Below are 16064 nucleotides of genomic sequence, written 5' to 3' on the forward strand. Positions count from 1 at the left end.
TTTTTTTTTGGGGGGGTTCTGAAAGCGGAGATTCGGCTGCTGTAAAGTGCAGAGCCGGATCTATTCCGCGAGATTAGAGGGCTGTTGGTCACTCGCCCGCGAATACTGGAAAGGTCACGGCTTGGGACTCGAGGCCTTCGTCCTGGAACGGGACCGGTGGAAGCCACCAGTTGGGGTTTCTCTTCGACGCAGAAACAGGCCCCCAAAGGCTGCAAGAGCAACCTCCTCAGCCCCCTCCCATCGTCAAGACATACTCACGTGCAAATGAGTGTTCACGAGGGGTGGGGGCGGATGAGCCAGTGACAGCGGTGGAGTGACGCCATCCATGTTTGTGGCATTTCATGTCTTTCCCCTTAACGTTTGGGAAACGAGATTAACATCGGAAGAGACGCCCCGCGCGCGCGACGGCGTTTGAGCGGCGGATCAGGAAGAGGCCCCAGAGACAAACAAAAGAGCGATCAAAGGCACTTTCTCATTTTCCTCCTTGTGCGCTTCCATGCCAAGCCAGGAGGCCGCGGGACACGCTGGGGGACGCGGTACCGGCTCACCGTCACCACAAATCCAACGACTGCCTCCTGGCCAGGCAGCAGCAGTCACTTAAGACTATTAATTACCGCTCGGAATATCCTCCTCCTTTAGCCGGCGTCCTCCGCGTCCCCCAAAGACAAACAAGCTCGGTGGGAGGATCTTGATCATGATAGCTTCTGAAAAGTCAGATTGTCTCTTATCGGAGATGCCCACTGGCCATGCAGGTTACTCTCCGGCTCTCACGCTCACTCTTGTCCGCGATTCAGAAGAGAACATCGGAAGGAAGCGGTTACGCCGGCCAAAGTGGGGAGCTCCCGAAACCGCGCGTGAGGTTTGGACATCCCCCCCCCCCCACACACACACACTAAACACAAACCACCTGAAGTTTCAATCTCTGTGTGCAGCCACCTCTGACTCCCGTTGCTGCTTTCTCATTCACCAGCAGGGAGCACTGTGGCTCTTTCCAAGAAATGACAAACTTGCAAGTCAACTGAGCTCTCCACAGATTTGTCCTGAAAAGGTGGCAACACCCCGCCCCCGCGAGATTATCCAAAAGTACAAAGAGTGTAGCAGTACTCGTCATTTGGACCTAAGCGGCAAAAATGATCATTTCAAACTGTTCTCAGTCGGGTCACCGTTACACTGTGTACTCCCAACTGGACTGTTCACAATCACATTGAGAGTTCAATGACATGTTTCTGGACCAAACTCACAATGTCAAGACCCCAAAAACGGGAGGGCCGAGTCAAGATTCAAACCCAGAATCTCAGAACCCGCAGGCAGATGTACTAACCACCGCTTTACAAAATGGGAAATGAAAAGCCAGAGTTTTCAGTCACAAAACACAGACGGGGCATCGGTCCAAGAGAAACAAGCAAAAACAAGAGATCCATCAAGATCACGCAAAAGTAGACACGGTTTAGTGCTATCTTTTGGTGCAGCGCAGTCGGACACCATTCCAAAGCACCGCCATCAAAACTCAAATCAATTGAATTCATCAAGTTAGCACAGATGATCTTTTTGTTGTCGTCTTACTTTACAAGATGTCCAAATCAGAGTAAAATCATGTTTCTTTGGTGGAAAAAAAAAAGTCACCGACTTGTACTTTAAAACAATTAAAATGTCATGGGATTAAAAAAAAAAAGTACATTATTTCAGGAAACAACGGCCTAACATTGCAAGCATAAATATGTACGTAGTTAAATTGAGGATCTTGTCAAGTTATATTTAGCTACATATCTATAATATATATATAATAGTATTCATCGTGTTCAGGGTCATGGGTAGGAGGAGTCTATCACAGCTGACTTCCCGTGAAAATAGGTTGTTGCTAGTATAATACACGGGGTACGGATCCAGAGACCATTCACGCATATTCCCACCCTTGCAGAGTGGGAATTGAACCTCGGCTGTCAGTCGGGTCGACCAAAGGCATTTGAAAAGTTCAGACAGGAGCATTTCGGGGCCTAATTTCGATGCCTCCTGATCCTCTGTCTTCATGTCTTTCAGCCATTAGTTTTGATTTACGACCTCTGGAGAGGAGAAGTGAAAGCTCAGGCCTGCACTTTGTCTGTCTTATGACGACTATCCAGAGTATCTTTTAGCTTCGTGCTTTATGAACTGGAGAGTGAAACGGGACGTGTGTGTGTGTGTGTGTGGACGAAGACGGTCAGTGGTGGAGTGGGGGAAGGCGGGGAGAGGTTCAGGCAAGATAGATAAGGTGAGATTCACACGCTTATTTGTCCCTCTTCCCCCCTCTGAGAGCAAGGAATCATGGTCCGCATGACAGGTCGCCGGCACCCGTCGGGGGTGATCTATATGAAACCCTCTTTATTGGCAATTTCAACCCAGGGACAGATGAGACTGCGGCGAGCCAGCCAGCCGGCTGGATGGATAAAGGCGCCTGCGACTCACACTGAACCTGAGCCAAATATGGCTTCGCAAGTTATATGCGCTGTGCTGTGCCGTGCCGTGCGTTCATGTCTGTGGAATTGCCCGTTTGTGGTCAAACAAATAGGAGGCTCGGAGGGGATCAGACCTTTTCCATTGCTGGTCCCTCTCTTTGGAATGACATCCCGCTCAATGATTTGAAAACAAAGAATAGGATCTTCGGAAGAACTCGAAAATGAAATCGGGAGCCAGCGAGTAGGAGTGATGTGCTTTCTCCTACGAGTGGCAGTCAAAAGGCGAGCAGCGACCAACTGGAGACGCTCGATGAAGGATCGGCTGACGCCAAAGTCAAGTGCGCAGCAGTCAAGCGCCCGAGATGTGACAAAGGCACGAATGACTCCTCAACTATTTGCCTTCACACCTTTAACCGAAATACAAAGCATCTAGAATGGCTTTCTTGACTGACTTTAGCGCGTTTCAACAAACGGACGAATTTGAAAGCGAAAAGTGTGCGAGCGCGCACGCACAGGTGAAGTTAAGTAGTGAGAGTAGCTGAAAGACAGGCTTGGTTATTACTTGAATGGTCTATTCTACAGGCTGGTATGATTGGCCCGATCCCCCCCCACCCCCCCAGGGTTGTTGGTGGCGCTCTGTTCTGTCTTGACGAATCTCTCTCTTAATAAAGTAATCCGATTTTAACAATGCACAGAGCGAGAGAGGCGAAGGTAGAGTACAGGAGGGCTCTGTTCACAGACAATCTTGACCATCTACCTGGGGGGCAACCAGCCGGTGCTGCCGGCTAAATGCATCCTCCATCAAAACATCGCCAGACTGAGAAGTCAAGTCGCTTTCTCTCTCCTCTGCCGCCACCTCCGACCCATAACCCATTTATCTTGAGATAACATTGTCAGATTGTCAAGCAAACTCTCCGCTGGGAGCTGAGCCCAAAGCTTATTACGGCAGAATACGCGCAGGCAGAGACTGGTCACCACTAAACGATGAGTCCCTCTGAGCCCCCCCAGCCGGCCCCCCCTTTGTTTTGATGTTTTGACAGCGTTTGTGGGCTTATCCGCCAAGTAAGCAGCCCGACACAGCTTCAGAAGGTTGCAAACATTTCTGTTCCCAGTGAGCAGCGTCAGCAACATTGGGTACACATGCTGAGGGGATCCAGAACGACCAACAAAATTGAACTAAGACTAATTACACGGTCGTCAAAATCCCTTTTGGTGTCACCGACGTCAGAGTATGATTGTGAACCCAAATGAAGTACATTCACCTACATAAAAAAGTGATAGACAAACTTTGAAGTACAAATGGCTCAAATATTTGTGGCGCAAAAAAAAGATCAGTAGACTCAGTACGCGTGTATTTGTGTGCGCGTGTGTAAAGTGATCCGCACTGTTTCGAAATGATTAAAATAGGTGTGCTGTTCTGCTGGCAAGAGTTTTTATTACTGATGGGCCTAAAATTGTGTCAATCGGTTGACAATTAACGGACTGGAGGACCGGTGAAATTAATCGTAACCTCCGTAGCCTCCGTCCCCGAGAGATTCAACGCCTCACCGAGGCCGCAGATCGGGAGTTGCAGTTTGTCGGTGTGCGCAGACTGCGCTGCCTGGCAGAGGCCACACAGCCGCCTGTGGGGGTTCGCCGCTTCAAAGAGGCTCCGATGAACATTTCGCTCGCACGCGTGGAATTTTGCAGATGGGCCGAGCGAAGTGCCTTGTGGACCGTTGGTCGCTTCAACCACGACGCGTTGAACAACAACCCTAAACGCATTCGACATGAATTTGCATGCTGACTAACTCATATCATTTCCGAGTGAACTCGAGATGTCCGCTCATGTCATGTTCCTTCTTTATCCTCTGCTTGACACCCCAGTTTAGCGGTGTAATGACCCGGCACTAACGCTTTCATTTGACTCTATTAGGGTCAATGTCAGCGGCTCTATCCTTCACCGTTGACCACAGACAGGTGTAGTCTACGGAGAATAAATTCTCGTTTTTGGGATGTGGGAGGAAAGCGGAGTACCCGGAGAAAACCCAAGCAGGCACGGGGAGAACGTGCAAACTGCACACAGCAAGTCCGGAGCCGGAACGGAACCCCGCCCACCTGCGCGGCGAGGCCGACGCGCTCACCGGTCCGCTTTAAAACATGTTCAAATAATTGATTGATTGAATAACGCCGGCATACCAAATGAACGGTCTACATATCGCGGCACAATATTATTCTTATTTATTGACTTGGCAGTCATGCGAAACTCATTTTTCTTGAACTGTACAGTCCGAGTCACTGCAGTGACCGTAACATTATTTTACCATATTCTGGAATAGAACAACTCTGATCTTCGATGGGTGTTTACAGTATTGCTATGCCACACCAGTACAACATAAATACGGACACATTTTTAACGTCATGAATGTATTTCTTTTGACTTTCATAACCCTGAAAATGACTCCTTTTTATTATTTTTGTCATGGCAGATTTTGGACACAACTTTTTCATTGAATCTCATTTAACAGGTATACCTAATGAAGTGCCCATGAGGGAGTGTCATAGTACTGGTCGTCGGGTCGTCCAAATAATGGCTTGTGGGCTTACAGTGACGTCATATTAAAGTTAGGAGATAAGGCTCTGGCAACTCTTTTGTCTCTACCAGCAAAACTACCAAAAGTGACAATCCTAGCAATTAAGGGACACACCGGGAAAACTTGCGTGTCACCTTGTATATCTGTTATTGCTGACCCAGGATAACAATACGCAACGTACACAACATGCAGTCCTAGGTGCCCTCCCCGCCCTGCAGGCTTTGAAGGATCTGAATTTCTTGAATTTCCAGAAAAAGAGGACAGAGACAACACTTAGTATAAGAAATAATTGGGGTGCGGCCATTCTCTTCAGCGCCCCTAAAGACGGACTGATAACGCCGATGGTAGGTGCCATTCTCCCTTTTCCATCGGTATCTTACTGATGATTGAGGGCATATGTTTCCGATTGGCGGGAGCACTTTGTAATATTGTGCTATGACATGCATCTCGTGCACTGATGGTTACGTTTTTTGCATATTGTGTAACAAACAAACCAATAGTGAAGGAAAGATAATCTTGCCGGAGGTGGTAATGCCGACGGCAACGTATGGATTTTGGAGGCAATCATCGGCACAAAGTCGTCGAGGCGACCTGTGGCTGAGACAACCAGACGACGTGTTCAACAGCCGTGTCTAAGTGCACACGAATCATCTGCGGATAAAAGAAATGAAATAGGGGGAGGTATGATGTGAATGCCCTTTTTTTGAAGGGGGGTGTGGGAGGGGGGAGGGTTGAAAGCGGGAGGTAAGTGACTGAGACAGACAGCTCCGTCATTACCAAGCGAGACGGAACCGCCTCACCTTCCCAAGTCAAAGCAGGACCAATGGGCAGTGGGGGCGGGGTGGCTAAGGAGGCCGGTCACAGTCGAAGAAGAACGGGTTGCCTGCCTGTCATGTCTGTCTTGTCAGCGCTTGCCAATCTCACTAACTATTCTCTCCCACGGCTCGGGCTCTCCATGCTTTCTACGGCAGGCTTTTCTACCAGCGCTGACAACCCACAGATAATTAAGGCCCATAAATGCAGCACTACCTATGAGTGGAGATGACAGCGTTGGGTCGTACCTACAGCTCCTCTCCTTCCTTCTGTCTCCTCCGCACCGGCCGAGGAGCTGCGCACGAGGAAGATCCCAGGGTTGCTCGTCGAGATGACTAACTTTAATTGGTTGTCTCGTATTCTGAGGAACAGTGGAGGGTTGGGCGCAGGGAGGTGGTGGTGGGGGAGGAGGAGGGGGGGGCTCTTCATGAGAAACAGGGACGGTTGTCACAATCCCCCCCCCCCCCCCCCCCCCCATGCCGCGTAAACTACGACAGAGCTATATGTGAAAGGGCATTGAATCGATCCATCCATCCATTTTCCGTGGCGCTTGTCTTCATTGGGGTGATGGGGCCCATCCCACATTGGACTGATTGCCAGTCAAAGGCATGTGATCGGGACGTAGCAGTAATTTCGGCAGTCGTGCACAGACTGGGGTCTTTCTCATCGATATAAGATGAATTTTTAATAAGAAAAAATCTTTGATCAAATATCCAGATTTGCTGTTGGTTGTGAATCAAGTGGCAAAGCTATACTGCAGGGGTGTGTCTGGTTAGATTGGATTGAACTGCAGCATTTGATATCGTGGATCACAGTATTTTGTTGGCTCATTTGCAGCACCTGGTGGGCATTGGTGATAGCGCCCTTGAGTGGTTTAGGTCCTATTTAGCCGTCAGGACCCGTGTTAGCCTTGGTTGCCCTGAGTCACGAACTGCACCACTGTTGTGTGGTGTTCCACAAGGCTCAATTCAGGGGCCTCTGCTATTCTCACTGTATGTGCTCCCTTTGGGTTCCATCTGAAGGAAATGCGGTGTTTCCTTCCACTGCTATGAGGGATGACTGTCAGATCGATGTCACTTTCTCATTGAGGGCAATTTACCCTGCCAAGAGGAAATTAAGACCTGAACGGCATTGAATTTCTTGAATTTCCAGAAAAAGAGGACAGAGACAACACTTAGTATACGGCAGTGGTTGTTTTAAAGGGCTCTAGAAATACCCTTGAGTTGAGAATGTTAGCTGAGAAGTGACAAGGGCACAAGCTCTTGCGTGTCGGCGGCGCCGGCGTTCTCAACATGGAGGAGAATCTCCTTGCGATGGGGTTCGGGCCACTTCCGCTCTGCTGTACCCCATTGAGGAGAGGGGGTGAAATGGGCCATCGTGTGTTGGGGGGAAGGAGGGGCGGTCGCAAGGGTGTTTGGTCAGTCGTGAACCATCAAGTGATTAGAGCAATTACTCATCAAGGAGCTGTCACAGCCAATCGCACTGTTCCTGAGACAGGCGAGGGAGTGACCCAGACCTGCCTGTGTGTGAATCGCGAGCGCCAGAAACGGCGTTGGTCGAAAGCTGGGTGCTTGGGTGAGTGGCTACTCTGAGGCGGGGAAAGGACATGTCCGGATTTCGGTGCGATTGTATGTTTTGATGCGGGCAAGTGTTTGTAAAACAGTACACATTAGCAGCAAACTATTATCGTGCAAGTATTGATCGTTTCCTTTCCTCTGCTTTGTTGCAACCGAAGCCAAATTCTAGCTAGTGATCTCATATCATGCAGTTATAATGTATGAGATCTTTGAGTATCATTTCAATATCTCGCGGCCGGACCGAGCGTCCTCTTTTTTGGGGAAATCAAAAAATGGTCACCCTAGCTTCGCCCAGCGTGTTTTTGTCGTGTCTCTGTGCTGCGTTCGCAGCAAACGCAAGACAAAACAGCCAAGATGGCGAACAAGGAGTCGAGCGGGCATAAAGTACCGCGCATACTCGTATTTACACTATTTCTGGGCAAGCGTCCATTTAATATTTTTGCTATTTGAAGGTTTCACTGAGCGCTGTCTCTTTTGAGCAAGAAAGACGACGACAACAATAGAACATGTCATGTATTTTTTCCCCCCCCCGCTCGTAAATGTAGTATTAATGCTATTCATGTGCTAATTAGGCATGCGCATTTGCAGATCTGTGTCTTGTTTGTTAAGTGGGCTAATCTGCCTTTGCCTTTGAAAGGAACGAGCACTAAGAATAGCAAACAGTGACAGTCTGCCAGAAACTGTGACTGGATGGGGCTCGGAAGATGTGCTCCAGGCACTTTGCAGCCCCATCTCCAAACCTTACATCATCTATTATTCTCCAGCTCATATTGATATGTCTCCCCCCCCCCCCCCTCTTTATCCATGTACAAATTCAAAACGACAGATGCAGGAGCAACGGTGAACAAAAGTGCTCCGTTTTCATTTTACCCCTACGTATTCTGCGAGCATCGCACCACCCCCAATTGTCTCTCTTTGGTCCGATTGTTTCTGATGTTGAACTCGGATAGATTGTTTGTGATGTGGCCATGCCGTCTGACTGTCACCAACTCAGAATGTCTCCCTCCTGGATATCACTTCTGGCTGTCGGGACTCCATCTTGGGGCACAACTGAGCCTCTTTCATTTACTGTGTCACAATGCCGGAACAGAAAATTTGCCTGCAAGTCATCACACGATTGGAAAAGCGACTAACATATGTTGTGTCTCCAACTGACCCCCTCCCCATTTTGTTCCGCTGGTGCAGATGACCGGCGAGTTTGCCAGTGCCAAAGGCTGCGGACAAAGACGGAAGGAAACATGTCATATGCGGGAGATGATCAGCCATATCCGGCGTGAGCCACGACATAATATGACTCCTCCCCATCAAAAGACAGAAGAGGAGCCAGAATGCATTACATTCAGAGCATCACGGTAACGTATTGCCCTTGTGTTTTATTGATATCGGGGAAAAACAGTCTTCACTGTGCCTTGAGGAACCTTCAGAGAGAAGATTAGCGTTTCTTTGGCATATGTTCTAACTCTTTGAGGTTTTACAGGAGATTGGGTGCGTTTTTTTTCTTTTCCACGAGATGGCCATGCTAATGCTTCACTTAACAGCAAGCCGGCAGGGCATGCTGGCAACTGTACCTTTTTATGCTGGAGCGTTTCAAATACTCCCTCTGCGGTTGTTGGTGGTGTACCGTTCAGCGGGACAAAAACATTTGCGATTATTTTGTTGATTTTTCTTTTACACGAGAGCATGAATGAAATGAAAAAAAAAAAAGCGCAAGTTCATATAGGCCTGCCTATCACCCAACAATACGACTTCATCTAGATTCTACAACGGGGGTGTCCAAACGTTTTGCCTTTGAGGGCCGCAAACAGACAATTGGAAGGATTAAAGGGCCACTTTCAAATTTGGCAACTTTTTGAAACACGCCAAAGTCAGTCAGGAAAGCAAATCGATCCTGTTTTTTGTTGTCTAGTTCATTTCATCCGCTTAAGGCAAAAGTTGAGGATTATTTCCAAATTTTTGGGCCTCTCTGTCACAGAGTAGTTCCGGCTGTGCACTCAACAGCAGCCGAATCCCATCTCCTCATTCAGAAGCTCCCGAGCCCCGAGGCCACCAGGTCGGACCCCTCAATGACTGGGCTGCGTCTACTCGTGGCGAGAGGACTTATTTAGCTATAAGATCATACATTTAGAAACAGCTCTTCAAACAGTAACGCGAACCGTGAACTAGCAAAGCCGGACAGAAATGGCCGGGCGAGAGCGTGACATGGACACGGACGAGGAGAGTTGTGGCTGCCAGGTGACTTCAGACGGATCATCTGTCCTTTGATTGCAGCATAAGACGGGTGGCTATCAAAGCAAGAAAAAGAGCGAGCAAGTGCGGCAGCGTGAGCGACTTAGTTGGCGAGAGAGCGCTGGGTTCAGATGAGGCGAGAAATAGAGAAAAGGAGAGATGATGAAAAGAGTGAGGAGCCACTCGCTCCCGTGGGACTCCTTTGCTTCTCCAGACGACAAATTAGCCCAATTAGTCGGTGTGGGCTCGGAGTGTTCGAAAAGCAGCACGCCGGACGGCAGAGCCCGGCGGTCGTTCTCACTCATTTAAGTCACTGCCTCGACTCTCTCAAAGCCACGAGGGCGCTCACGTTTCTCGCCGTTCATGCGACTTTGCATTTGCGTGTTTGGAGAAAATGCTTGAAAGGGCTCCCCTTCAAACCAATCCCCACCTCGGCGACGTGGTGTCCGCATGCCCTTCTCGCTTCAGAGAGAGCCGTGAGGATTCCTCCGGTAAAAATCACTTCAAAAGCTCGCCGTCCAAATCTTTTTATCTTTTGGGATGTGAGGAGTCAAACTTGGACTGGGCTGCCAAAAGAGAATGCCACAAAGGCCCACGGCGCATTTTGTATCAACGCAATCAATGATATTGGCAATAATTGTTTCACCTTGCACGGCGGGCACCCCCCAAAAGAGAAATAAATACAAATGATCATGGAAACTTGACATCGGCTCCATTCAAATCATCTATTCCACCATCATCCTCTTCAATTCAAATACACCATCTGAGAAACTGAACACCTGAATGAAGGAAGAGCTTGGAGAACCTGATCATTGCTAATCGACGGAATTGCAGGAAGAGCATCACAAACCCCACCGGAGAAGAGGAGGGTGCCAAGGGGAGAGAGCTCCATGGCTAATTGGATGGCCTTGTTGCGCGAGCAAACACACCTTAAGCCACGGGAATGGCAACCCCCCGCCCCCCCCCCCCCGCCCCCCTCTCCCCCCAACCCCTCCATGGCTTGAATTTGATCTCATCTGTCTTGTATTTCACCCTGGGCTCTGACACACTTGCAAGTGTGTTTACCTGAGCCGACATGTTGTGAAGGCTAAGAGGCCCGCTACTGTACAACAAATATGCACGCAAGTGGCACTTGGACATTCCTAGCCAGGGAGGCAGACTTTGCCGAAAGAAACGAGGCCCGCTTCGTGCCATGCAGAGCACACGGCTCGGTGTCCGCAGCTGGGATCAATTGAACTCAACTCAACTCGAGTGGATTTCTAGAGCACTTGAAAGTAGAGCTCCTCTCAACCTCGGTGATGGCAATGTCAGGCTAATGCAGGAGCTGCCTGGCGCTCACAGCTCCCCGCTGGGTAATTAGGCCCTCCGCATGGGTCTGATAAGAAGCAGCTCACCGGGGATAAAAGATTGACCAACGCCTACTGAGTCGACAATTGAGAAAGCGATGGAAGACGCCTCAACAGAAACATGGCCGCTTGCCCACTGGTGGGAAGGGGCCGCGCGAGGCTTCGGGGGCCGCAAGCACTTGGCAAATTGGATTACGCTGTCACAAAAACAAGAAAAAAATGGAGGGAAAGTCAGCAGAGTGAAGCGTTTTTTTTAATTTTTTTAAGATGGCTAGCGTCACATCACATCCACTTGGGATGTCACAGAAACAATTTCAGTGACACGGAAGTCATTTACTTATCGACCCTTTGTCTATCCAGCGCATTTCCAACTTTTACCCAAGGCATTTATTTCTTTAAATGGGAGCGTCTTTCATCTCCAAATGGGGAGGTCCATCGCCTGAAAGAGTGAAGTGCGACATGCAAGGAAAACAGCCGTCACCGCAACATGCATTCACATCGAGTACGAAAGGAGAGCCGACGAGCGTCATACAAGAAGGTGCAGGCACCGAGCAGCCGGGCAAAAGGCATCACCACACCTTGCACCGGGGCCAACTCGAGAGCGGAAGAGTTGATCCACTCTCAAGAATGCCGGTGCCGGGCCTAAATAGATTGAGTCTGATCCTCCCAACCGCACGCATTTGCTCAGGCCAGAGACGTGTCATTACGCGTCGCTCGATCCAGCCTCTGCGGCCATATAATCGGAGCCCAACAGCCTTTTGCCGCCACCCGGCTCGGTTATATCAGGGGTGCCCAAGTCCGGTTTTCGAGAGCTCCTATCCATACCCTGGTCCAAATGATCACGATCGCTCTCGGGCTTCTGCAAAGCTTGCCGATGATGGCCATACTACAGATTATGCGTTGCCTGGTAAGAATGAAAGAGCAGATTGAATTCGATTTAGATTTCACTCATTTCTACTTCATTTTTTCGTTTTCTGCCCCCCCGCCCCTGCATAAATCCAAGCTTGTTGTTCATTTCTGACAATGGCCGCCACATTTCACATGAGGAACACATACAAGCGCTTATAAAGACATTAAATAAAATACACGATAGGGACGCCGCTGTTTGAAATTGGGGGAGATATAAAAAAAAAAAAGATATCTTGCTTCACGAATTTACAATTCAGATGCGTTTCCTAAGGGATGCACATTTAGGATGCATTGGCATAATATATTTGTTGTCATTAGGTACAGCACGTAATGCTCAACGGCAGAGGGAGGGCTCCTGTTTATCATCATTGACTTGACAAAGAGTCGTCAATGGGGGGTGGGGGTGGGGGGGGCTCGTTGGTCGACTCGCTCGCCAAACAGACTCTGTGCGCTAGCGTCAACCGCTGCGTTGCGCCTCGATCTGCATGTTATCCATCACTGCGCTTTTTTTTTGCACGGTAAACTGCAGGCGAGTGGAGAGCCATTAGCGGGCGCGCTCGTTTCTCGGCTGCTGCGCGGACAAGTTTGTGCACGCGTGTGGGGTCGCTTGACTCCATGGCAATTGTTGTCATATAAACACGTCATTCAACACACGTATATGCCTGCCGGAGATGTTTACATAAAGAGAGGAAGTCGGGTTCGTCGTGTCGCCACGCCGAGCGGATCCATCCGGCCTGCTGCGAAGCACGATGGCGGTCATTTTCCAAGGTTTTGGGGGAGACGTCGACAGTGAACATTAAAGGCTTGTCGAAGAGGGAGGCCACGGAAAATCACCCATCATGTTTGGTGGAATCAAAAGATGAAAAATGACATCCGTCTGACCCTTCTGGAGTACCGCTTATGCTTTTCCATATGACGGAGAAGCTGAACCTTCTCCCGGTGGCCTGGAACAGCTCAATCATGCTGGAGTGAGTTGCAATTGAGAGAGAGAGAAAGAGAGAGAACCTACTCTGTCTCTTTTGTGTTTCCCGTTTGATTTTGTCATTTACCGTATTTTCACGACTATAAGGCGCCATTAAAAGTCTTAAATTTTCTCCAAAATGGACAGGACGCCTTATGATGCGGAGCGTCTTGTGTATGCGCTGAGTTCCAAAACCTGACTGACAGCCGACACGCTGTTTATATAGAGAAAAGGCGGAAGTGACTGTGGACAGGCATGCGGCAAAGAAGTCGGCCAATCAGTGAAGGGTGGGCGTGTATATATACATATATGGAGAGAGAGAGAGAGAAAAGGCAGACGTGAGTGATGACAGGCATGCGGGGAAGAAGTCCGCCAATGAGTGAAGGGTGGGCGTGTAAGTGGACGCTAAAGGGACGCTACAAGCAGGTACCATCACCTGTATAGAGTGTGGCTATGTGCATTGTTGCAAAACAACTTCGGTTTTGGTTTCTAAGAACCCCCGAAAAGAAATTCTACAAAGAGACACGCCTACGAAGCTCAGTTCAAACTTCAAGCCATCGGTTATGCTTTTGGCATGCGTGCCCATCTCACAGCAGCGGTGAAAAACCAAGTCAAGCAAATGAACTCTGAGTTTGCCGTTATTCCCGGAGGCTTGACTAAAGAACTCCAACCGCTGGACATCGGCATCAACCGGGCGTTCAAAGTAAAGTTGCGAACGGCATGGGAACAATGAATGATCGATGGCAAACACAACTTTACAAAGAGTGAGAGGCAGCGCCACAATTTGCGAATGGATTGTGGCTGCTTGGACGAACGTGTCTGCTTGCACCGTTGTTCGAGTTTTTGGCAAAGCCGGCATCATTTCTGTGGAGCCACATGGCAATGAGAGTGACTGACAACGAGAGGGAACACGGCGTTTTTGATGGATTACTGGTACTTGTTCAATTCTGATACAGAGGATGAGGACTTTGATGGATTTCTGGGTGATGATTGATCGAAAAACGTGAGTACATTGTACGATGGCTAAATAAAATACAACGGAACTCAGTTTTAGTTCCGTTGCCTTTTTAAAAACGTGTTTTTAGCTTGTATCTGTATGTCTTGGCATGCTACCGTATGCTACAAGCTAACGTGTTTTTAGCGTGCGCGCATGCATGCCGTATGTTTAAGCTGGCGTACGTTTTACCACTTTAAAATTGCGCCCAATAATACAGTGCGTTTTGTCTATGTGTAAAATACAGAAATAGCACCCATTAATGAGACTGCGCCCAACCATACGGTGCGCCGAATGGTCGTGAAAATACGGTACTCTCACTCAGTCTCCTCAAATTCCAGGTAATTGGTCCCGTCACCCATTTGCTGCCGATCTGACCGTCTTCTCTGTCCAGATTTTTTTCCCACCAAATTCCCCCATTACCTTGTCGTTTGTGCGATTTGGTTTGTGTTCCCCTTTGTTCTCAGCTAATTGGTTTGAGGAGCCCAATTTTGTGTTTTCTTGAATATTGATATTTGCTCGAGATGTGCGCGAGGACAACATTTATCATCATGCGATATTGTCATGGCGCGCGATGGTAGCGGACCCCAAAAAAAGCGAGGCGGCACAAGAAGCAGGGTGCGCTGAAACAAACGGCATTGGCAGAAAGCCTTGCCGGGGCACTCTGAACAAAGTCCTGAAACGCCCCCGAAAATGATCAACAAATTCACAAAGATTGATCTGATTTCATCAGTTGTGAAGGGAGGGTGGGGGTGTGCACTTTGGGTTATTTTGATGTATGATGATGGAGGTTAACAAGCTAAATCCATACAAAGTCTGCAGTCGAACATTTGGCCGGAAGCGAACGCGGTGAAAGTCAACTCTTTTTACAATTTTGGCTTCTCACTGGAGCACGCTGGAAAGACTTTGTGGCTCGCTATAATGGGGAGATTCATCTGACATGGCAGTGCACGTTCAATGGGAAGCCCCGCCCCCTATGCTACTTTTCACACCGCATCTGCTCATAATTAAAGAAGACATTTAACACGATTGTATCACTGCGATTCCATATTTCGTTCCCTTCATCCAGTGGACATCATTGAGGCGGCCCACGAGAATCAAAGTGGAATGCTTCCCTCAACATGCGATCGTTGCGGGACCCGCCGATTGTATCATGAATTGAATGTACTTTGAAAAGCACATCAATATTATGGGGAAAGAAAATTTGACCATAAAAGGATCCCCTCCCTGTTTCTATAAACGCAAAACTGAAGCAATGTGGCATGAGCAAAGAGACTTTTTTTGCAGAGATACATTCATTGGAGCGCAAAGCCGGTGCAAGGCAAGTATTATGATTAGGATTATTTGAAATTGCCTCGGTATGACTATGACGTGACTAGCTTGATATCATCCGCTATGACTTTAGCAGTCAATTGTACAAAATGCCCAGCAGTTCATTTTCTCAAGTCTTAGTCGGGTTGCGGGCGAACGGCAGGATGCGCCATCGCCCGACTCGTTTCTCTCACGGCCACGGAGGTCGTCATCCGCTCCGTCATAAACCAATTCATGACGGACTTCCACTTCCACACGACCTAACCCGAATTTGTCCCCCAAGAGTGAGTAAATGAAGTGTCGGGGGGGGGGGGGGGGGGCACATCGTTGCTAACTTCAAAACATCATTTGTCGGTACCGTGGTAAAGCGAGGAACTGATTTTCCTACCTCTCGGCAACCTGTCCAATTTTTGTTTGACCCGTTGGTGCTCACCCACCCTCTCTTTTTTCTCTCTCTCTTACACGTCTGGCCCGCCGCAGCGCTTCTCTCACAGTGGGTAATGCGAAGGGACTTAGTCTCCCGGGTGTCGAGGCCCCCCCCTCTCAAGCCTCGCAGGCAAATGTGTGGCAGGCGCTCGGATGGGAGCGGCGCGCGCCGAGTCGGCGGCGCACTGCGGGGGCAAAGAACACGACGAAGTGAAAGGATGATGACGGGTTCGGTCTTGGACTCGGAGGACGAAATTGCCCGCCGCATGCCGAGCGCAGCCGAGCAGCGAGCGGGCCGGCCGGCCGAGGCGGAGTGTTCTTGACAGCGCTTTGTTTGGGATCCGCAAGGACTTGACATATGCCTCCAATCATTTGCCCTCACCGAGACGCGGATCCGCGCTCCTCGGTGATCGGAGACGGGGCCCCGCTGTCGACTGTGTGCCACGTGGATCACAAATGCGTGTGAGAGAGAGAGCGAGCACTGGGGTGCTTACAG

The sequence above is a fragment of the Hippocampus guttulatus genome, chromosome 21 (genome assembly GCF_054856545.1).
Source record: "Hippocampus guttulatus isolate MCC_2025c chromosome 21, RoL_Hgut_1.0, whole genome shotgun sequence".
Classification (NCBI taxonomy): domain Eukaryota; kingdom Metazoa; phylum Chordata; class Actinopteri; order Syngnathiformes; family Syngnathidae; genus Hippocampus; species Hippocampus guttulatus.